This window comes from Anabrus simplex, chromosome 1 (genome assembly GCF_040414725.1).
Source record: "Anabrus simplex isolate iqAnaSimp1 chromosome 1, ASM4041472v1, whole genome shotgun sequence".
Classification (NCBI taxonomy): domain Eukaryota; kingdom Metazoa; phylum Arthropoda; class Insecta; order Orthoptera; family Tettigoniidae; genus Anabrus; species Anabrus simplex.
Window position 1 is genome coordinate 417,946,883 of NC_090265.1, and position 25,438 is coordinate 417,972,320.

General features: G+C 41.0%; 1 protein-coding gene across 1 annotated transcript in view; it reads left to right on the forward strand.

Moving 5' to 3' along the window:
• LOC136871635 (uncharacterized) overlaps positions 1-23,874 on the forward strand; it is a 193,933-nt gene extending 170,059 nt beyond the window's left edge. Inside the window, exons 6-7 of the mRNA XM_068227138.1 lie at positions 11,371-11,567; positions 23,631-23,874. The gene's annotated coding sequence lies outside the window, so the exon portion shown is untranslated. The remainder of the gene's footprint in view (positions 1-11,370; positions 11,568-23,630) is intronic.
• The last annotated feature ends 1,564 nt before the right edge of the window (positions 23,875-25,438 follow it).

Genomic DNA, 25,438 nt, shown 5'->3' on the forward strand with positions numbered 1-25,438 from the left:
AAGAAAGTGTGCTGCTTTGTACCAGAGAAAGATGGCCACCAGAAAGACCTAAAACAAGATGATGGAATCAGGTCCGCAAAGATATCAGAAGGAGCGGAGGGCGTGTCAAAAGACAAAAAATGCATGGCAGTAGAGTGTAAGCGAGATCTATTACCATCTATCAGCAGGCTACAGTAGTAAGTATTGTATCATACTGTATATGAAGAGCTAGGGTTGGCGTTTAACTGCTACCTTGCTATTATCTTTCCTATCCATTATTTACTAAGGGACAGTGACGTAGGTAGGTTCTCGGAGTCTCCGGTTCAGAAGGTCCAAATGGGGCCTCAGTGCGATTCCCAAGCGTGAATTCAGGAGTTTGAAATCTACTTTATATACGCATTATATTATAAATTAGATTTCACCATACATAAACAATTATGCGTTCTGCAAGAAAATGACACAACAAATTAACCGTCACTTAACACTTTTGAAGATGAAATCACCACATACTGAAAAAAAGGTCTGTTATTCCATTCAAGTAAAACTTTCTTAAGCTTTTCTCAGCTATTTCTGGGGTCTCTGGAACCATTCAGGCTCATTTTGGTTTTGACTTGGGGTTTAAGACAGGATGCCCTTCCTGACGCCACGTGATTTTTGAGATGAAGATCTCAATCCAGAATCAACCGGGTGGGAAGTCAGCAACTAAACCACTAGGTAATCACGCCCCTATCTGCGCCTTGCAAGTGTTTCCGATTTTTGAAATACAAATAAGAGTTTCCAGAGCTGCGAAAACTACCTGTGACATATTTATGTATACCACCAGCAACAGTATTTTCTGAGAGACTGTTCAGCACAGCGGGACTCATATGTTAAAGAATAAGACGACGCCTCGACCCTGATGGAGTGTTAATGTTTGTATTTTTTTTTAACAAAATCTTATAACAGTATTAAATTATCGTTTTATCATCCATTTGATTGTCTTAAGTAGTGTCGAATACCTTCTAACATTTGGTTTGGGGAAAGACGAGTAACTACTGTAACTACTATCTAGAACTACATACTTAATTTAATTTACAAGTATACAGATATTGAAGTGTTAACATAAAAATGCATATTTAATAAATAATATTGTATGTAGAGATTTGTACATACACTGACTGACAGAGCAAATGCAACACCAAGAAGGAGTGGTCAGAACTTTATGCCAATTGCAGGGTAGGCTGACGTCACTGAGGTATGCTCATGATGTGAAATGCGCCGCTGTGCTGCGCACGTAGCGAACGATAAATGGGACACGGCGTTGGCGAATGGCCCACTTCGTACCGTGATTTCTCAGCCGACAGTCATTGTAGAACGTGTTGTCGTGTGCCACAGGACACGTGTATAGCTAAGAATGCCAGGCCGCCGTCAACGGAGGCATTTCCAGCAGACAGACGACTTTACGAGGGGTATGGTGATCGGGCTGAGAAGGGCAGGTTGGTCGCTTCGTCAAATCGCAGCCGATACCCATAGGGATGTGTCCACGGTGCAGCGCCTGTGGCGAAGATGGTTGGCGCAGGGACATGTGGCACGTGCGAGGGGTCCAGGCGCAGCCCGAGTGACGTCAGCACGCGAGGATCGGCGCATCCGCCGCCAAGCGGTGGCAGCCCTGCACGCCACGTCAACCGCCATTCTTCAGCATGTGCAAGACACCCTGGCTGTTCCAATATCGACCAGAACAATTTCCCGTCGATTGGTTGAAGGAGGCCTGCACTCCCGGCGTCCGCTCAGAAGACTACCATTGACTCCACAGCATAGACGTGCACGCCTGGAATGGTGCCGGGCTAGAGCGACTTGGATGAGGGAATGGCGGAACGTCGTGTTCTCCGATGAGTCACGCTTCTGTTCTGTCAGTGATAGACACCGCAGACGAGTGTGGCGTCTGCGTGGAGAAAGGTCAAATCCGGCAGTAACTGTGGAGCGCCTTACCGCTAGACAACGCGGCATCATGGTTTGGGGCGCTATTGTGTATGATTCCACGTCACCTCTAGTGCGTATTCAAGGCACGTTAAATGCCCACCGCTACGTGCAGCATGTGCTGCGGCCGGTGGCACTCCCGTACCTTCAGGGGCTGCCCAATGCTCTGTTTCAGCAGGATAATGCCCGCCCACACACTGCTCGCATCTCCCAACAGGCTCTACGAGGTGTACAGATGCTTCCGTGGCCAGCGTACTCTCCGGATCTCTCACCAATCGAACACGTGTGGGATCTCATTGGACGCCGTTTGCTAACTCTGCCCCAGCCTCGTACGGACGACCAACTGTGGCAAATGGTTGACAGAGAATGGAGAACCATCCCTCAGGACACCATCCGCACTCTTATTGACTCTGTACCTCGACGTGTTTCTGCGTGCATCGCCGCTCGCGGTGGTCCTACATCCTACTGAGTCGATGCCGTGCGCATTGTGTAACCTGCATATCGGTTTGAAATAAACATCAATTATTCGTCCGTGCCGTCTCTGTTTTTTCCCCAACTTTCATCCCTTTCGAACCACTCCTTCTTGGTGTTGCATTTGCTCTGTCAGTCAGTGCATTTTACTATTTGATTTCAAGAATGAAAGTACAGTATCTGAGTATCGGGACAGAAAAAACATATATTGGTATCAAATATCGACAAAAGCTGGTATCGACCCTTCTCTAGTTTTTAATGGATAAAACGTTCCCATATTCAGTAAATACCATTTTGAAACGGTTACTTATTTAAAACATTGGAATGGGTTTTTGTATGAACTAAATACCTGAGAAAAAGTTGTACCTATTGTCAGCTGAATTGATCCTGTAATTTGGGGGGGTTGATTTAAGCTATTACGCGATTTTTTTGAAAAAACATATTTTCAGTCGAATATTTTGAAATAAAACATAGTCATGTGACAGTTCCTTCCGAGAATAGACCCTGTTTATGTAAAATGTAGTGAAATTCCACCCAGCCGTTTAGATGTAATGTCGTTTCGGAAGGAAGGAAGGAAGGAAGGAAGGACGGACTGACTGACTGTCTCCCCAGTTGACGGTCATCCGTGACTGGGAGGGAAGATATTCGGGACATTAGTCAAGAAAATCATTACTTCTAATAATAATGTTATTTGCTTTACGTCCCACTAACTACTTTTTTACGGTTTTCGGAGACGCCGAGGTGCCAGTAAATCTACCGACACGAGGCTGACGTATATGAGCACCTCAAATACCACCGGACTGAGCCAGGATCGAACCTGCCAAGTTGGGGTCAGAAGGCCAGCGCCTCCACCGTCTGAGCCACTCAGCCCGGCAGAAAATTACTAAAGTGGTTCTACATCGGCTACACATTTCTACTAGAACTTCTGTGATAACTTCAAATATTATATCATATAATGACATCAGGAAAATCTGTACTAATTTAAACCCAGAGTACTATTAATGACTCCCTATTCTAGAAGAGGTTGTTTTCTGTGTAGTTCAAAGACTTGGAAATAATAAGCCCAGAATGGTTCCAACTCATTTTTTAAAAACCTGGAACTCTTCTTTGTTGCCACTGCCCTTTTGTTTCTAGACCAGCTGTGCAACGCAATTTCGCTTCCTGCATTCGAGGTTGCGAGGCTGAACCACTGATCAGTCTGTTTGCATTTAAGGTAAAACAACACCCAGCTACGGGCGGAAAAAAGAAAATTGAGATTGTTGGCGTTTTTATATATTTACAGTGTATTGAACACTAACACATTGAAAAAGTCATTATTATGTAAAATGAGTATTTAAGGAGACATTAGTCACGAAGTTGTCTTTTGAAAGGACACGCCCACTTTTGCAGAGTTTTGCATTTTAACCTATCATTTCTAACACTATTAGAGATAAATTTCTGAACTCACTTCCGTTCTACTCAGTAAAGGGCCATCTTTATGTCCGTAATTATGAAAATTTCTGATATAGTTTGTGTTTACAAAATGTTTTTGTACTGTATGTCGTGACGTTGTAATATTGTGCTTTCCTAGTATGCAGTGGCTCGACCGAAAGCATCAGGTAAGGGAAGGTATAAGGGAAGTTGTTAAACATGGACATTTTTTCCTTGTATATGAGGTTAGTTTTGGTGCAAATGCGAAAGATTCAAGTGTGGTAGAGGTTAATTTTGCGGAAAACACCGCCATGTGCTCACCACATGTCTGATGCAAGTATTGCAACTTCAAATTCTTTCAAGAAAATGTTTACCGGGCGAGTTGGCCGTGCGGTTAGGGGCGTACAGGTGTGAACTTGCAAGCGGAAAATAGTGGTTTCGAGTCCCACTGTCGGCACCCCTGAAGATGGTTTTCCGTGGTTTCCCCATTTTCATACCAGGCAAATTCTGGGGCTGTACTTTCATTAAGGCCACGGCCGCTTCTTTCCCACTCCTAAGTCTTTCCTATCCCATCGTCGCCATAAGACCTATCTGTGTCGGTGCGACGTAGAACAAATTGTAAAAAAAGGTTAATTCTCGGCAAAGATGAAAGAGATGACAAATAGAGCTAGAAGAAAGAAGAATATAAAAGTACTATGGAGGGAAAACATCCAGAGTATAGTGCAGGGATATTCTAAGAATTGTCTGAAGTGAAAAAATGTGTTGTAGAAAAGCGTCCTTTTCCCCAGTTACGTATTTTTTGTATTATGGTACCATTTTCAAGAAAACGGCTAATGCTAGTTTCCTGACTTTTTCCTGCACAGCAACATGACCCTAATTAAGAGTAATAAGGAGGGATTTTTCTGTGAGTAATACCTGAAAGAAAATAGAAAAATTTTTGGCACATTTTTAGGTAAAAAATGGCGTTTTCTAAAAATGCACGCTGAAAAAGGTATTTGGTTTCGGTAAATAATCCTTCTTGTAATTATAGCTTAAAATGAAAATGAAAAGTTTCAAGTGGCTAACCCGAATAGATTTTGAGAATGTACCAGAATTTCGAACATTTAGCATGGGCGAGATACGTAGGTGTTTTTCACCTTAAGAATGTTTGAAATCATATTACATACACACACACATATACATACATACATACATACATACATACATACATACATATATAGGGCCTACATTGCATTATATGACATTACATCTTCATTACAAACTACCGAGCAAGTGGTTGCGCGGTTTGGATCACGTAGCTATCAGCTTGCCTTTGGGAGATAGTGGGTTCGAACCCCACTGTCGGCAGACATGAAGATGATTTTCTGTGGCTTTCCTTTTTCATACCAAAAAAATGCTGGTGCTGTACCTTAACGATGGCCATGGTCGCTTCCTTCCACCTCCTAGACCTTTCCTATCCCACCTTTGCCATAAGACCTGTGCGTCAGTGCGACGTAAAGAAAATGGTATAAGACGCCAATGTCTGCAAAGTTATTGAAATTTTTAGCTGGGGAGTAAGTCTTTTCACGCGCATCGATCTTTTGTTCGGTTGAATTCCAGCGTGAGCCGGTTAGTTCCCCGCGTCCCGGCCGCGGTCAGCTAGATCGTGTTCATCCCGCCCTCAGACGTGTTCAGCCACTCCTCGGTCGAATACAGACATCGTGCTCTGCTGCATAGCCGGGAGTCGGAAATTTACTTCCACGGTTCCCTACGAACATCGGTCATAAACTAAATCACTATATTTTTAACAGAATCGAATGAGAAGTGCATTGAAAGACATTCTTATTATTAATATTATATTATTATTCTTATTCATAGCCTATGTGTAAATACATTACATCATTATTCATTACAGAGAACAGCAACAAGACGGATAACAGTCCAGTAGATCTTAGATTTCAGATGGTCCTTCATCCGACGGTCGCAGGTGACGCCCGTTGTCATTCGCCACTTCAGCCAGGCTGTGTGTATCCTTGTGTTGACCTCGTCAGTAAGTCGGCCATCGTCAGAGATTGTGGAGCCAAGATATTTACTGTACATTTCTCTACTGGTGGTAGACCTTCACCGTCAATGTGGATGGTTCTAACTTCTCGAGGATCTAATGTCTGTATTCTGCCTTCTTTTTGTTGAGGCGCAGGTCGTATTGCGCTAGTCGGTTGTTCCACTCTTCTGTTCGGCGCTGGAGATCAAGCTTATTCTCAGCAGCCAACATGACATCATCAGCATAGAGAAGTGTCCATGGTATTGGCTTGTGCACAGTAGCGACGATTAGAGGGGGCGGGGGGCACTTTGTGGAGTAAACATTAGGCTACATTTGAATTCCATTTTAGCTGTCTGAAACAAGGAATTGTGGGAATTATTAAAACAAACAACTTGTATGTACAAGCCCTGTTGTCTTATCAGGTAATTATTTTCTTTATTTCTTTAATTATTAAAAATTTATTAGCGGAAATATGCATAAAATGTCGTTCGTCGCGGCTAACCGATTTGTATAGCGCCATAGCAAGTAGTGGACACTTTGCATGTGCTCTGAGGAAGGGTAGTAGGGGTATATTATTTTGCCAAGGTCATGGACACTTGAGATATGATTCGCTTGCCGCGCGCATTCGTTAGGCTTCGGCCACAGTGCAGGCGGCGAGCGGAGCGTTGCGTTGTGTGGCGGCAAAGATGAGACTCAAACCTGCGTTAGCAAATGCATGTGGCCATAGTGCCAGCGGCGCGTCATTTTGGAGGGGAAGTTGGCTCAAGGACAACGCTGCCTGCCGCCAGCCGCTCACTCCTGTTTGAGATTTCAGCGGCGCCGCTCGCAATGACTGTTCGTGAGTTAACAGGAGAGGAGATGAAAGTGTTAATTTCTGAAGTTCAAACCTGAACTTTCCTATGGAACGACAGGGAGAACAACCTCGAAAACCTAACAGCGACAAGGGAAGCCTGGAAAGAGATTGGAACGATCTTAAATGTACGAGATAAAGTCAGTTAAAAATCAATCACGGTTGTGGACATAATATTGCCTTTAACGCATCATATTATTATTATTATTATTATTATTATTATTATTATTATTATTATTATTATTATTATTATTTTACGTCCTATTGTTATTGCTTAATTAATATTATCCTTTGTGATATATTGCCAATATGAAAACTTGTGTTCGTCATTACATCTGACTTTTATAGGTCTCTGAAAGTTGGTGAATTGCTTCTGCAGTCGCGCTTTATGTTTTAGAAAGAAGTCAAAAGTTTGAATGGACATAGAAGTATATTTGAAAAATCTTAGCAGGAAATCAATTCAGTTCTCTATATAAACGATAAAATTCCGAATGCATTTCACGTTATTTTTTACCTACTAGATGATTACGAAATTCTCTCCTAGTCCTGAGTCGAATTCTTCAGTTTAGATTAAAAACATTCTAAAAGCAGAGACAAACGAGAAACCTTTGAAACTGCCATTATCTAATCACCTCGTGCAGGGGAGACACCGCGCCGCTTACTGACTCGCGCTAGATGTCCACACAGGCGCTCTCTCCTCCCCACTCTTCAACTTTTCGACAGCGGCAACGCTCCGCTCGCCGCCTGCACTGTGGCCGAAGCCTAACTCTGTCAGTCTCTTTGGTGTCTGTTAGTTTCTCAGTGAGTAGTCGAATATTAAATGATTTTTAATTGTATAATCACGCTGTACTTCTATTTAATTGTAATACAAGTGTGATTATTGTTCCTTTGGTGAAAGTTTTACAGTATTGTATAGTATTAAATGAAAATCTCACAAAACTATTATTACCACACTTCGCTCAAAGAGCATAAAAACTTAACTTTTTGTCGAGAATACGTTCGAAGACCTTCATCGCGTGGCTCAGAAGTCTGATCGGACGATAATTAGAATAATTGGCAGGACTTCCCTTCTTCTTGCAGATTGGTACGGCAATGCTCCGTCGCCAATCTAATAGTATTTGACCTTCTTTGATGATCTGATTGAAAAGCTGTGTTAGCCATATTGCCGCATCCCACCGTTGAGAGCACGAGAACTCTGCCGAAAGGTCATCGGGGCCGGTTGCTTTCCCAGGTTTCATCTCATTCAGAACAGCCTGGACTTCGGTACCGTCAATTTCCTTCACCTGGGCCTTCAATAGCGGAGGTGGTTGGGATTGGTGGGTGAGGAAATCCTCCGATTGCAAGTTTCTCAAAATAGCTCCACCAGCGTTCTCGCGCTCATTGTTGCCAACTTAGCGGATTTTCCGCTAAATTTGGCGGATTTAGAAGACTGTCGGCGGAGAAATATATAATTTAGCGGATAGCGGATTTTTTGGCGGAATTCTAGATTTATTATACCGGAATTCAGTGTTTTATCCATTTTACGTTTTTATTTAATTACTGCAGTCTTTCTCCGAGCTATTCCGTATTTGTCAGGAGCTAGCAGTCACATGAGGAAAACATGTTATTTGGATTTGATGTTATGAGATCATGGTGTCATAAATTTATAACGCGTATGAAAGGGTACTTATCTCTTAGTTGACGAATTACGACAGATGATGAAACTGTGAGAGAGTAGCATTTATATTTATGCTACCTTGGAAGACCGTTTAATGAACTAACCTGTTAAATGTGTGGCTCCTGAGGTAGGGGATTCACCTAATTTTCACCCGGCACTAAAACGCCTACAAGTTTTAGCTCACCGGCTCGCGGGCAGAGGGTTAATCCCAGTCAAATTCACAAATCAGGTGAGTGCAGACATTTACTTTATTATTACTATCATTATTATTATTGCTCACTTTTATTGCTCATCTGGGGTATGGGTGGTGCTGAGTAATGACATTTGAAGCACAACTAGTGTCTGAGTGTTATGAAAGGTGTTGCTCATAGGATCAGTCGTGCTGCAGTGGCAGTGTGGCACCTTCTGGTCCAGTGAGGAAAGCAATGGCAAACTACCTCACTCCACATCTTGCCTAGTACGCCTCATTTGGGCTCTGCCATTGGTTTTTGCAGTTTCCCTATAACTGCATAGCCTTTGGTTGAGCTGTTTGAGGATCCAACCAGCCTCTGGGCTGATGACCTAACAGACTTATTGCTCATTATTTGAGATCAGATTTCTTAGCGGAATTTTAGCGGATTTTTAGTAGTATTTAGCGGATCTTGAAAATATAAGTTGGCAACACTGCTCGCGCTTTCTTCCAGTCGACCAGCAGGTCACCTGTTTCGTCAAAATACTCTTACACTCGGTAAATGACCATCAGTAAATTTATAAATGTGAAGACATGTTAAAATGTACAATTTACAATACAAACTGAGATCCTCTCTGTTAGCTACTCACAAGCAGTCACTATCGGATTGCACAAATAAATAAATACAATAAGAACCTACATTAGATGATCCGCATAAATTAAAAAGTTGCACCTTCTGAAATATAACATCGCACTGAGGACTCTCAAATATTTCCACATAAAAATCGTCGCCTGGTAAAATACCATCATCCACTGAAAGAACACTTGAAAAAAAAATATCTATACTGAATATTTACATCCGGGATACTCATATCCCTCGTTCCCTTTTGATTCGTTAGTAATTTTTCGGCCTAATTCATTAATTTTTTGTTTTGTACCGCGTTTCCAAATTCCTTTTGTTGAATAAATAATTTTGTTTTTATTTTAAATTTCTTTTTCACTAATTTGTTCAGAGAGGATGATTACCTCGTTGTACTTCCTCTTAAAACAAAAATCACCACCACCACCATCATCTACATCTGCTGTCTTTAGATAACACATTCAAACAGCCCAAAATTAAGTATTATTTACTGGCAGATCAACAGTAACGTCAATGCATCCATTATCATTACGTTATGTTAATTTGAAAAATATCATGATTTAAATCAAATGGCATTGACATGAAATTGATTACGGAAAAATATCAAGTCGACTTATATAATTGACTACTACTACTACTAAATATTTTTATTCTTGGAATGCGGACCTCCTAGACGGTGACGCCGTCTCTCAGGCCAGGAGATTTGTATCGGAGAATGAGATGTCAGGAGAAGGCGAGAGGGTTGGCGACCGTGTAACAGTCCCGGCATTCGCTTTAGTGCAGGAGAACGGACAGCCGACGGTGGGGACTGCCCCCTCCTCGTCTTCTAAATACAGAGGCGTAGAGCCACGGTAGAGCCGTGGCCACTCCTCTTCTGCTCGCTTGGCTGGTCGGAGTGCAGAGCTGTCGGACTACGGACCAGACGTGGCCAGTTGTGGGCCGAAAGCCACTCTGTATCTGCCGACCTTATATAATTGAATCGGTCATTTCTAAAAGGTCCTTTCTGATACCTTTTATGAAAATGGGTTAAGTATGGACTGGTGTTCTTGAGAGGTAAACACACCATTCCATGCTGAAATGGCTTCTTTCTACCTATTATTGTAGTCACAGGACGGCAATGATATTTACATTCAATTCTAAAGGGCCCTTTCTGCGATTCAGGAGGCGGTTTAAACAAGGAACCAGAACAAGCAAGAAGCAGATGTCATCTGGTGAACAAAAAGGAAACTTCCTAACAGATGCTCTGCTGTGATGTAGCGAGTAACGTAAGAGGTTCTTTCTCGGACAGTTCTGTGTTAACTTCACAGTTTTGTTTAGAAACGCGTGGATAAGTATAACTACATAAGGAGTACGTACCACGTTCAGTTTAATAGGAGTACCCGATGAGTCGGAAAATCTCAGTTCACTACACTGGCGGAGGGAACAAACTATCTGACTTGGAGGTAAAATTTTCCTCCCGTCCAAAGGAGAAATCCCCTCTTCGCTGCTAATTTGGTATAAAGTGAATGTAGAATTTAATATAAGTGAAGATGAAGAACCTTTTTTTAAGAAACGGCTCTTTTCAGGGTTGAATTTTGAGTTATTTAGTGAATTGTGGTCATATAATTTGGAATAGGCTGAAACTGTGATTCTAGACCAGGTCACAAGTGAGTCTCTGCCATTATTCCGTTATGTGTGCACACTGATCATTCCAATCACCGCGTCAGAGTAGGGATCGAATAGCTGGAATACGATGATGAACCAGTGTGTTACGTACCAGCAGTGTCAGAAAATGTATGAACCAGAGGAATGGCATGCTAAAGAAGAAAGTTATCTAACTCCTCAACTATTTCCCGCCAATATTCAGGCAGGCTGTTATACTTGGCACGCAGCAGTAATCCCATCTATCTGAAGTGAGTGGCAGCATAAGAGACAAAGAATATAGCAAGAAACAATGGTCACTGCAATGTTAATTGTTGTTCAATTTTATAAGGTTGTTGTACAGACAAACCTCTTATTTTATATATATAGGTTTAAGTTACCCTTCTATTACACGTATATGTGTTTTTTGAAATTACGTTATTGTATGTGATTACAACGAGTCTCCTTGTTCTCTATCGTTGCTCTAATTGAACATGATCGTAAGAGAATGTGTGTTGAACATTTCAGTGCAAATACTGAGATATTCCCCAGTTTCATTATTTGATTTGTAAATACACCGTGGCCTCCTTGTTTTCAGGTGGTGATTCATTCTGACTTTTGAGCAGTTGTGAGATGCCTCGGGTTCCTAGGCGTTTGGAAAAGTCCTTGACAGAAATTGAGCAAGTAGTTACTTATATTTCATCAGCGATTTGAGAACATCCGGAGGGCTGTCGACGAGTAGTATCATCCTGTAATATAAGAGGACCCCGAATTTGGAAACTGCATTAACCACAGGTGAGTCCAGAATCGAGCAAGCTTGTAGTTTAACTTAATTGTTGCTATCGTGATCACCGAGCTCGATAGCTGCAGTCGCTTAAGTTCGACCAGTATCCAGTATTCGGGAGATAGTGGGTTCGAACCCCACTGTCGGCAGCCCTGAAGATGGTTTTCCGGGGTTTCCCCATTTTCACACCATACAAATGCTGGGGCTGTACCTTAATTAAGGCCACGGGCGCTTCCTTCCCACTCCTAGCCTTTTCCTGTCCCATCGTCGCATAAGACCTACCTATGTCGGTGCGACGTAAAGCAACTTGTGATCATGGCCAGAGAACCTCCGATTTTATATGGAATCCGATTCAAAAATCCCACATGCATTGACTATAGCTCATTCCACGTTAAGAAAACAGTATTGCTCTTATAGACCTACAAGGAGTGAACCCCCCCCCCCCCGCCCCCGCCCTCTGAGACACCCTTAATTCCTTGTGATTAAGGAATATTATACTGTACTTTGTAATGTATTATGAAAGATAGATAAAAAGGATGAGGCATCTTTGCCCCGTGAGTTATTAAATTAACGACATTGAGTTATTAAATTAACGACATAACATTTTATTTTTCATAAATAAATTTGTAGGGAAGAAGCACAATGGCGGTAACAGCCATCGCGTCGTTGCCTTCCTTCATTTTCCTCCTTCTGTGCTGCTCTGGTACAAGCCTCGTGTAGTCCGTCACTCTGTGAACCGCCGGCAGCTCACTTTTGTAGTGAAGTCATCTAGAGTATTTATTTGTTGCGTGTGTGTTTTTAGGTATTAAATCAGCGTGTACTTGTCTTGTGTTGAGTGAGAGTTATGTGGAAAGGCTACGTGTGTGATTTCATCTACAGTATTTATTTGTTGCGTGTGTGTTTTTACACTTTAAATCAGTGCGTAATTGTCTTGTGTTGAGTGAGAGTTATGCGATAAGCCTACGTGTGTGATTTCTTTCTTTAACATTAATGCTGCGATCTTTTGTAGAGTTATCTACAATATTTATTTGTTGCGTCGGATTTCTAGCCTTTATTGCTTGGATAAATTTATTAAATGCAATTAAATGCAGTCCTCACCTCTCGAGCCCATAAACATTATTTGTATATTTTCTCCCCCAATTTGCCTTACACTTCAATGCTGAGTTTTTTATGTGCCTTAGTTTACTTCTGATTCTGTACAAACCAAAAATAGGCCGTGTAAATCTCTATCCCTTTTAACTCATAAAAATAATTTTTAGATTAGTTTCTTTCGCTTTTTGTCTTGACCATAAATAATGAGTTTCACAAATGTATGTGCCACCGGTTTCCTGGTATGTTGTTAAGCAGAGCCGTTCGATATGGCAACTCTGTTGTCATAAGAGCAATACTGTTTTCATAACATGGAATTAGCTACAGGATTCAAACTCAGCCACCGTAGTGAAAAGCTAGTGAAAATGCCACTCGGTTGTCATGAACCCCCTGGGTTCAGGATAATGAGAGTGCAAATTTAAAGTGTATTTACTCCCTTTCATTCATATTTGTCAACACAATGCACAGTTTCACCTTAGTGAAAAGCCAGTGAAAATGCCACTCGGTTGTCACGAACCCCCTGAGTTCAGGATAATGAGAGTGCAGATTTAAAGTGTATTTACTCCCTTTCATTCATGTTTGTCAACACAATGCACAGTTTTCGTAATATGATAAGACAGGCTATCCTCTATCGTTAGGGGTGGTTATTTCTCGCAATAGCATTATTATGCAAAGTGCATAGAAAGGCATGTAATTTTGTATTATCATTTTTTTACGATCTGTAATTCTCTTCTTCATGCGCTTTGAAAACGAATGAAGTACGAAATTGACCCAAAATACGAAATCTATAAATAAAATCGTAACGACGGCGTGTCTACATTGATTTTTTGGCGAATGTTTCGTAGTTATCCGTTTCAGGTGAAGTAATTAATGGTCATCAACAGATTTTTTAAGCTTTGGTGTCATTTTGTTTGAGTTCTTATAACTGAAAACTAATAATAATAATAATAATAATAATAATAATAATAATAATAATAATAATAATAATAATAATGTTATGTGCTTGACGTCCCACTAACTACTCTTTTACGGTTTTCGGAAACGCCGAGGTGCCGGTATTTAGTCCCGCAGGATTTCTTTTACGTGTCAGTAATTCTGCCGACACGAGGCTGCCGTATTTGAGCACCTTCAAATACCACCAGACTGAGTCAGGATCGAACCTGCTAGGTTGGGGTCAGAAGGCCAACATCTCAACCGTCTGAGCCAGTCAACCCGGCGAAAAACTACTGGGCATATCTTAACCAAATTTCATATTAAAATCCACCTATCCAAAGGTAGGTTTTAGAGTCCATACTATTTCAAAATCCCTGAATGGGTTGGGGATTTTACGAATACCGAAACAGAAATTCTAGTCTCCCACAAAATATCTCTGATCACCCGTAATGGATATCTATTTGTAAACTTGTTCCTCATGTACACTTTTTCGATAGGAGGTTTAATAAAGGATATGTTGTTAACGATATGTTTTACGGTCTAAATCCTAACGGAACATCGCCCAAAAACGCATGCGCATAGTACTGGTTTGTTATAATTGGAAAAGTAGTGGATATATTTCAACCAAACTTCATATTTAGAAACACGTATCCGAAGGTAGTTGTTAGGTTTCATACCATTTCAAAATTTCTGAATGGACTGGAAGTTTATAGGAAGATCGAGACAGTGATTTTACTCTCCCACAAAATACCCATGATCAACATTAACAGAAATCTATCAACCATAATACACATTTTTTCTCATATATATATATATATATATATTGGATAGGAGGATTAACAAAGGAGATATAAGATTCGGGATACTTTGTACAGTCTTAAGTCCAAGCGGAGATGCCCAAAAGCGAGAGCGCGTAGTGGAGAACTACTGGACATATTTAAACCAAACTGCATATTTAGAATCCGCTTCACCACTCGCATTACCTTAAATGGACAGGCCTCTGAAGTAGATGTTTGGTTGTGCCATAGTAGGCCATTTTATCCAGTGTCTTCATGTTGAGTATTGCAGTAGTGTGAAATCTGTCGCATATATCTGCAAGTACGTAATAAGGACAGTGGCCAAGCTTCTTTCCGATTTGCAAAGTGATCAAGATGAAGTTCTGAAATACCAGACCGGCAGGTATAGCCTATATACACACGTCCGAAGCTGTTTGGCGGATTCTCGCATTCCCAGTTCATGAAAGGTCTGTCTGTCTGTTAGGTCATCAGCCCAGAGGCTGGTTGGATCCTCAAATAGCACCACCAAAGGTTATGCGGTTATGAGGAAACCCCAAAAACCAATGGCAGCACTAAAATGAGGCGTACTAGGCGAGATGAGGAGTGAGGTAGTTTGCCATTGCTTTCCTCACTGGGTCAGAAAGTACTATTGCAGCACAACTTACCCTATGAGCAGCACCTTTCATAACACTCAGATGCACTAGTCATGCTCTGAATGTCATTACTCAGCACTACCCATACCCCAGCAACTTCCATATTGTCACAGCCATGGATGTTGACTGGGACTTCGGTGGAAGCTACACTTTACTCTGGCCGGTGCCAAGAGATGGATGCAAAAGTACTGTATCCATCAAGAAATGACAGCAGGCAGTCATGAAAGGTATCCGGCGATAATTTGGATAACTTTCAGTGCATAGTTTTAAATACACTGCCGAAAACGCAAGGGATGTTTTTCTGAATCCACGGAACACCACCTTAATGGCACTTTTGATACTTTGCCAAACTGGTCATTTTGTCAGGGAACTGTTACAAGAAGTTCCGTCCTTCTACTCCTTCAACAGACAGGCGGGCGCCTTTTACAGAAGCAAACGGGGAAAGGACAAAGAAGGATTTCTACAGATTAAGAAGGAACATTGGAAGGATGTATGCAGTGAACCCAGAAGAACGCAGAATGCTTCTATTTGCGTTTACTATTGCGCACTTTGAAAGGCCCTACTGCTTTCATTGACCTCATGGCTGTAAATGAGATCCTTCGTCCCACCTACGACAGAGCCAGCAAAGCTCTGGGTCTCCTGGAAGATAACTCTCGTTGTGATTCCACGATGATGGAAACAGCTGTTTCTCGCAGTACATTAAAGCTACGGCAACTTTTCGGTTAGGATACTGTTCTCCAGTTGATCTATTACATCTGTGGGACAAGTAAAAGGAAAGCATGGTCGAGGACTTTCGAAGCCAGCCACCATCTGCTACAGACACTGTACGAATGTAGAATATAAATACAGAAAATAAATGTCACTGAAAGACAGTATTTTATTGATAGGAGATCAGTAATTGATTAATAACAGACTTCCTGCTTTTCATAATGTGGAACGCTTGAATGTAAAATATCTCAGAAAAACGAGGCACTGCAGGAATAACATTCCCTACGCCGTTCTCCATAATGAGCGGAAACCAATGAGCTAGAAAGAGGTCTATAAAGTGGCTATTGCACCGCTATATTTGAATTCACTTGAACGCTGCGTCTGTCATATTTTGAGCGATCAAAACATGTGGGCGTGGTGATGCAGCAAATAGAAAATAGAAAAGCACTTAAAAGTGCATAATTTCATGTTAAAAAGGCATTGAAAATACAATATATAGACTACATACTTGCATATTGCATAAAGAAGAAAAATTAACACATTTTCTGTAATTATACTACCGGGCGAGTTGGCCGTGCGGTTAGGAGTGCGCAGCTCTGAGCTCGCATTCGGGAGATAGTGGTTTCGAACCCCACTGTCTGCAGCCCTGAAGATGGTTTTCCGTGGTTTCCCATTTTCACACCAGGAAAATGCTGGGGCTGTACCTTACTTAAGGCTACGGCCGCTTCCTTCCCCTTTCCTAATCCTTTCCGGTCCCATCGTCGCCATAAGACCTATCTGTGTTGGTGCGACGTAAAGCAACTAACAAAAAAAAATTAATTAGGCCTATACTATTGTCCGGCCCCGCGGTGTAGGGGGCAGCGCGTCCGCCTGTCGCCTGTCAGGGTTCGATTCCCGGCGGGGTCAGGTTTCTTAAATTGTAAATGATTAATATCCCTGGCCTGGGGACTGGGTGTTTGTGTCGTCCTTAACGTTCCTTTCCTTTCATTCAACATCTACACTTCCGCAATTCCAATTACACGCAGGTTCATATCATATGGTGCAAGTAGGGGCAAAAGATCTCTATAGGTCGATGCCCCGAACAAATAGCATTAAAATATATATACTACTACTACTTTATGCAGTTAATTTATTCGATCTAATCTATTGAAAGTACCGCACTATAAAGTGAACGAAACTGTATGGATGGTGCTTAAACTATGGCACCACCCAGAGCGCTGTAGGAGTCATGTTAGCCACTTTGTAGTTCTCTTTCTATCTCGTTGGCCGAAACTTTTCAGATTACCGAGAGGTATTACACTGTATCGGCCGGTCAAAGCCTGAAAAACAGGTTGTAGGTTTTCATTTTCATTACACTGTGTCGGAGCAAGCAGGAACATTATTTTACAAGCTGCTTTACGTCGCACGAACACAGATTGGTCCTATGGCGACGATGGGATAGAAAAGGACTACGGGTAGGAAGGAAGTGGCCCTGGCCTTCATTAAGGTACAGCCCTAGCATTTTCCTGGTGTGAAAATGGGAAACCACGGAAAACCATCGTCAGGGCTGCCGACAGTGGCGTTCAAACCTACTGCCCGATGCAAGCTTACAGCTGCGCGCCCCTTAACCGCACGGCCAACTCGCCCGGTAAAATGTTTTTTTTTCTATTTGCTTTACGTTGCACCGACACAGATAGGTCTTATGGCGACGATGGGACAGGGAAGGCCTAGGAGTGGGAAAGAAGCGGCCGTGACCTTAATTAAGGCACAGCCCCAGCATTTGTCTAGTGTGAAAATGGGAAACCACGAAAAACTATTTTCAGGGCTGCCGACAGTGGGGTTCGCACCCATTATCTCCCGGATGCAAGCTTCACTGCCTCTGTATCAATACGACTTGTCACCGAGCTCGATAGCTGCAGCCGCTTAAGTGCGGCCAGTATCCAGTAATCGGGAGATAGTGGGTTCGAGCCTCACTGTCGGCAGCCCTAAAGATGGTTTTCCGTGGTTTCCCATTTTCACACCAGGCAAATGCCGCGGCTGTACCTTAATTAAGGCCACGGCCGCTTCCTTCCAATTCCTAGGCCGTTCCTATCCCATCGTCGCCATAAGACATATCTGTGTCGGTGCGACGTAAAGCAAAAAAAACCCGACTTGTCGATTCTCATAATCGGCAGTTATAATATCACACTTCCGCTGTGATGTCGAAGTATATAAAGACTTCGGCATTCCCCTTCCTCTCACATGAAACGTCTGGATTGGTCCTTGCCAGCCAATCATAATAGATCCACTTGTCAAGACCATACCCTGAACTTCTTCTTGCTCCCAAGACATAAACAAACTCTCGGGTGTTTTACATGAGTCATAGAACTTTCCTAGTATAACAAGAAGCTCAACTCATCAGACTGGGATGCCCGCATGAGTCATACATATTACCAGAGTCCAATATAGCAATGTTTTCCCACTCGTGCAAAACAAATTACTCATTCTACATATATGGATACCTTCCAGCTTACTAAGATTAATGATAAAATATACAAATGAAATAATAATAATAATAATAATAATAATAATAATAATAATAATAATAATAATAAATCGAATACTGACAATAATATCTCACACTTCTACATGTAGTGTGAGGGTGTGATATATGTACTGTCACAGTTCTGGTATCTGCTTTGCAATACCCTCCACTGTTTCCTTCACCCTTCACATCAGAACAGCCCATTGTTCTTTCTGAGGACACTGCTCTTCCATACTTGTAATGGCAGTTGTCAGGAAAGGGTATCTTTGCACAGTAAAAGTTCACCTTGCAACTTGTTTACCTGCTGGTTCTTTGATCTTTTTTCACAGCTGAAGCATCATTTGTGACAATATCTAAGAAATCGCATATAGCCTTAAAATGGTTACGAATAAACACTGCAGCCTTTACCCAAGTATCCCAACTAGTAACAGTTGGGGAAGTTGGAATAGGAAGCCCTGTGATTTCAATATACTGTACGTTTATATCTTAACCGGAGCCTTTTTTCATTATATGACAGAAATGTATTTGCATATGAATATTTATCTTTTGGTGCTTGATGCAATGCATGTGCAGTGCAATGTTGAGTATGTACGTTTCAGGTTGACTAATGCCCGTAACATGTACTAGAGGCACTCGCTCATATTGTATTCCTTCAGGGCGCAATGCAACATATGTGTCATTGAAACTTTGCATCACACTAGTATTATTTGTTTTATTCAGAAAGTACATTTTCAACATCATGAGTCTCACTTGTTGGCTGTTGAGAGGTGCTACTCAAAATGTTTAGAACATATCTGTTTTGCCTATGACTGGGTTCGTCTAGTAGAAAAGTCCGGCTCCATGGTTAAATGGTTAGCGTGCTGGCCTTTGGTCCAATAGGTCCCGAGTTCAGTTCCCGGCTGGGTCGGAGATTTTAACCTTCAAAATTCCAATGGGTCATCTTAGGTAGGGCCCCATCATCGCCTATAGGCCGTCGACTAGAGGCTGCTGTATGTCACTTCATACAGAGTCTGAAGATATGTTTTTCGTAAAGATTCCTGCAAGTTATAGCAGATATTTTAGATTCAAGAGGTTAAATAGACTGTATCGCTGTTGACCTTCCAACGCTTTTAGTACGGTAGATCACGGGAGACTGCTGACGCAAATGAGAGCTATTGGACTAAAGAAAAGAGTGGTTGGATGGGAGGCTAAATTTCTAGAAAATGGAACTCTAGAATTAGAGTAGGTGAAGCATTATTACATCCTGTAACAATTAAGGGAGGGTGGGGGTCCCCGCAGGTCAGTGTTAATGGACCTTCATGTTTTCTTATGTGTAGGTGAGTAACGAACTGGAATCACAGATAATTTTTCATCTGGAACATACTTTACAGTATATTTTTGCAAATACGTTTTCATAAATAATAATTTTTATGTTAACATTGATGCTTTCACGACCCGTGCTTGTAGACAAGATACGGGCTTTTAGGCTTATGCCGTGTCAAGAAAACAAGGTGAAACTCGACGTTTCGCATAGAGCTTTGCTTCGCATCTTCAGAAGAAAATCTCGACTGTTCACGAGGAAAATTTCTACAATAATTGTAAAACTCGTAATTTTGTAATACGAGGGCGAATCAAAAAGTATGTTAGGTTTCCACGTTATGGCCATTTATGAACCCACCTACACATAGGCAACACGGCTATGACAATATACAATGTAAGTTCACTTTTCCATATAGTCCCCAAGAGACTGTAAACATTTCTCGGAACTTTCAACCAACTTTTCGATTACGGATGCGTATAAATCACCTCCCGCGCTATGTTAACCACCTGGAGACAGCTGCTTTCACCTCATCATCGTTTCCGAATCGTCGTCCAGCGAGATCCTTTATCAGCTTACCGAGCACATGCTAATCGCATGGCGCTAATTCTGGACTGTATGGAGGATGTTCCCATACCTCCCACTTGAATCGCTGCAACATTTCGAACGTTTGGCGGGCTGTGTGAAGTGTTGCATTATCATGCAACAAAATCACACTGGCGCTCAATTTTCTTCGCCGCTTTTCTGTAATTGCCTTACGCAGCTGGTTCAACGTTCGATAATACAAAGCCGAGTTGATAGTCGGCATAAATTCCACATGCACACACCCTCCATGTCAGAGAACACTGTCGCCGTTACCTTTCCTGCTGAAGGTTGGATCTTGGCCTTCTTTCCTAGTGGTGATTGGGTGTGCACCCATTCCATCGATGTTCTCTTTGTTTCGGGGGTGAATTGGTGGACCCACGTTTCATCCTCTGTAATGATTCGCCGCAGAAACTCGTTGCCCTCCACAGAATACCGTTGCAAAATTGGGAAATTAGCATCTACACTTTGATACCATCGAGATAATGTTTTCGGGTGTGGAAGACAAGTGTCAAAAGTGTTTCTCACAAATGAATATGCCTTTGGAGAAAGAATATGAAGAGTAATGGCAAATGCTTTTAACTTCTCATCATACAGTTTTTGCACTTTGTTATATGAAGCCTTATCTTGTTGTCGTTTATACAGACACAATAAGGTATCTGACAAACCACTTAACATTTCACAGTACTCATTATCTATCAGAGCCTTCTTTTTAAGACTATCTACAACAGTACTTAGTTCAGCCACCTATTTCTTCATTCGCCTCTTTTCCTGGTGCAACAATTTTATTTTCTTTCTGTACGCATTTTCTTTGGTTTTCATATGATCTCTTTGAGCACTAAAACACGTTTCTGCACTTTTATTACAGATAGATTTTTCCACAACAGGTACTTCCTGGACTGCTGTAGAGGAGTCTAATGAAGGCATTTCCACAGTCTTTATGATTTTAAGGACCCTCTCCTGTAAAATAAATTTAAGAAATAGTAGGCTTACTCCATAAATATGGATTTCGACATATTTCTCATATCAAACGGCTAAAATGAAAAGAAACTAACCTTTGATTTTATTTGTAGTTACTTTGGGAAAGCAGCAAACACAGATGACACAGCCCATTCCCTCAGCCTTACGACACACAATGAAGTACGATCAAAATCACGTTCAGTAAAGTGAGCTGAACATATGGTGCTGAAAGGTGTGGGGGGCCAAGTTTCCCTTCGTATAGCTCTTATCCATTTCTTCCGTCGTTCATTATCTTTAGGAAAACTTTAAATGATAAAGGGGCTTCTTAACCTATACTGCATGTGCAAGGGGAAAACAATTCGGCACTGAATATTCGCAAAAACATATTGCTTACCTGTGAAAAGTTATCCCTGGTGTTTTCTTTGAAGCTCTGTTAGCACATCCATATGCTACACAGTCGGCATTTTAAAATCCTAACACAAAATTCCTTTATTTACTTCACACGTGGTGCACTGCTCACATACTTACACTAACTGGTCTCCAGTGTTTTGGTACAAACAACATGGCGGCCGCTTGTGTCCACTGACTTCAACTCAGACGGCACATTGCCATCTCTATGTTATTCTGTGCTTGGTGAGCTTTACAGACGAAACCTCTTCTTTGCCCAGCCTTTATAGGCCTAGTAACGTTCGGTTTTTCTTGTTTAATGTTTAGGAATAAAATGTGGCAAAAAAAGGGCAAAAGAGTATTAAGCAAGTAGAAAAAGGGGCCGACATTAAGAAAAGGTGAAAAAGGGTGCTTGCATTGAGAAAAGGTGCAGAAATGTGCAACTTTGAGAAAAGGTGCAGACATGTGCAACTAATACACAGTTAGGGGAGTTCATTGAAGGTCTTCTTTGCAAGACAAGCTGATTTGAGCATTTTAATAGCAAAAATAAGAGAAATAAGGTGCATCATGTACAGTTGCTAGCATTACGTATTTGTTACTCTATACAGTATAATCTCATATGTGATTTCATATAATTTTTATACGTAAGAAAACATAAAGGTCCATTAACAGTGCCCAGCTGTACTCCACTCTTAATCATTACAAGATCTGTTAATGGTGCAGCACATATAATACTTAGCATTGTATGTTTACTATTCTATACTGTACAGCATAACATCATCTTCAAAAAGCCTTATCTGTGATTCCAGTTCTTTACTCATATCATTTATGTACACATAAGAAAACATAAAAGTCCATTAATACTGCCCTGCTGGACCCCACTCTTAATCATTACAGGATCTGTTAATGCTTCACCTACTCTTATCTGAGTTATATTTTCTAGACATTTCATCACCTATTCAACCACTCTTTTGTTTAGTCCAATAGCTCTCATTTTCATCAGTCTTCCATGATCTACCCTGTCAAAAGCCTTGGATAGGTCAATAGTGATACAGTCTATTTGACCTCATGAATCTAAAATATCTGCTATATCTTGCTGAAATCCTACTCCTCACTGGAGCATCTTTCTGATAACTGAACTGCCTGTTATCAAGCCAGTTAGTAACTTTGCAAACATGTGTAGTATAGAGCTTAAGTGCAAAACATGTAAAGCTGACTGATTTGTAATGCTTTCACCCTTTACCTTGGTGCTATATCCCAACCCATTGCTCCTAGTATATTCTAAAATGTCTTATCAGTACTGTTTTCTATCTTTCAACTTTTGTCTCTTTTTGTAAAACACTTTTTTAACAAATGAAAATGTCAGTATTTTACCAGTATTTTTAACGTCCTCTACCTGGATGTTTTCCTTATATCCAACTGCCTTTAAATACTACTGACCGAATACTTTTACATTCAAGTCCTCACATATACAGTCCGCTTGTTCATTAATAATCCTTGGAATGCATTTCCTGGATCCTTTTTCTCCCTTAAAATACCTATGTATACTCTTCCATTTTTCTCTAAAATCCATGAATACTGATTATCTTTGATTCTTTACTCACAGTGTTGTTCTTAGCTGACTTTTTTTTTTGTTTGTTGCTATATTCAATTTCCTAGTAAGACCCTTCGACCTTTTCGTACTTTCACAACCATTGCTATCCCTATATCTTTCAAACTTGCACCTTCTTAATCTCTTTATTTCCCTGTTATATTATAGTGGGTCTTTCTCATTCTTTACCATCTTTTAAAGGTACATACCTATTTTTGCACTCCTCAACAATTGCTACAGACCATCCCATAGGCTGCTAACACTTTTATTTACCATGATTCAGTGATCATAATTCTTTAAACTCTCCCATGCCCCTCCTATCAGCCATATTGTATTGTGTAATAGTCAGTGTTTTACAACCTTCCTTGCTATCGCATTTATTTTCAACTAGGAAAAGAACAGCTTTGTGATCACTGATACCATCTATCACTTCATTATCTCTATTGAGCTCATCTGAATGCAATATACTGCAAAACTGGCATTATTGTCATATCAATCTTCATTAATGTTTTTTTTATTTTTCTCCTGGAAACTTAAACCAACGTGTTTTTGCACCCTTGGACTGCCTGCAAATGATGTTTGCTGTTAACCTCAGAAGCCCATGGTTTGCCCAAGCAGCTGTACAATGTATTTGGGATCCTACCAAGATTGTGTACCCTGAAATAAATTTCAGTAAATATGAATGGAAAACATTATTGAGAGAACAGAATATTCAGGTATGTTCTAGGATTTCCTTCAACATTGTCCCTTATTCATCAACATGATTTAAGGTAATTTTGTATATTTTCTTTGTACTATTCTCATTTTCACCAGTATACATTTTTTTATGTTATGCCTCAGCCTGTAGCCTATTGATTTAAATAAATAAATTTAAAAATATATTATACATTATGTATTTTTATTTTACCCTTAGCTCTATGCAAATGCGATTTTAATTTCACGGTAATATTAGACTGTCGGAAAACAATTTTTATCGTAATTAACACAGATTCTGTGTATTATCAAAGCGCTCTAAAACACTAAATTACAAATGTATGAACGCTATAAATTGCTAAATATACAAATAAAAATATTACATTTTAAATTTATAAACGCTAAATACTGTATTACCAGCCCTACCTCCCTCTTTCCTAGCGCGTATCTCATCAATCGGGGTCCACTTTTTTCCTACATTTTAGCCCCTGTGACCGGTCTAAGACGATTTAAGGGTTGAGGTTCACTGCAGGCCTGTCTTCCACATTGTTGTCCATCCACAACTTCAGTGATTTCCCTCGCGGTTGGCGTCCGCCTGGGTCAAGTCTAAGGGCTTTCTTTTTAATCACGGAATTATCTTTACTTCGTATGACATGGCCACACATCACTGGAGTTGAGCCTCTGTCGTTTCCTCTACGATTGGGGCCTCTCCAAGTCTACGTCGCACGTCTTCATTTCTGACATTTTTTGAGAGAGTCGGTCCTAGTTACCATCGCAATATTCTCCTCTCCGTAGCTTGAAGGATCTGCATGTTTCATCGTCAAAGGGGGACCTCTTACTGGTAAAGTTTAACATTCAGGTACTTGGACATGCTTTTTTTATCACAGAGGACACTCATTATCTACCTTCGCTTGGGGACCATGCTGCGCTGACAGCCATCCTGGTGTTATAGGAAGCATCATTAATGTGATCAGAGAGCCATTTAAGATGGGTGTCTTTCTATAAGGTCTGACCGTCGATGGTGATGGTGCTGACTTTACCATGTTCTCCTGAAAAGTACCTTATCATCTGCATATAAGGAGTGTCCAAGGATGCAAGAACAATTAATGCCAGCCATTGTTGTATCTATACGAAGGTTAAAGAGTAGGGGCGAGAGGGCTGAACCTTGATGAACGCCTACGGTGTTATATGTGATGACAACCCAGCCGGATATCGATTCTCGCTTGTGGCGTTATGGTACAGAAGTTGGATCCATCCAACATCTATGTATGTAAAATAAGAGTTTTGTCTGTATATTGCTCAGAATTTGAAAAGAATGGTATTTCTGTATCGGTCATGTCCATAGTAACAAGAAAATGCACTTTTTACTTTTCCGTAATTTCTGTCTGTCTGTCTGTCTGTATGTACACGTATCACGAGAAAACGGTTGAAGAGAATTTAATGAAAATCGGTATGTGAAGTCGGGGGATAAGCCTCTACAATCTGGGCTATAAATGATTTTACTCACGCTGAGTGAAATGGTAGTTTAGGGGAAGGCCTAAGATTGAATTCTCAACTATTTATGTTATTAGTGGTCGTATTTTAAAGAAAATGGGTATGCAAAGTTGGGGAATAAGTTGCTACAATCTAGGCTATCAATAATTGTATTCACGCTGAGAAAATGGTAGTTTAGGGAAGGCCTAAAATTTAATTCTCAAATATTGTTGTTAT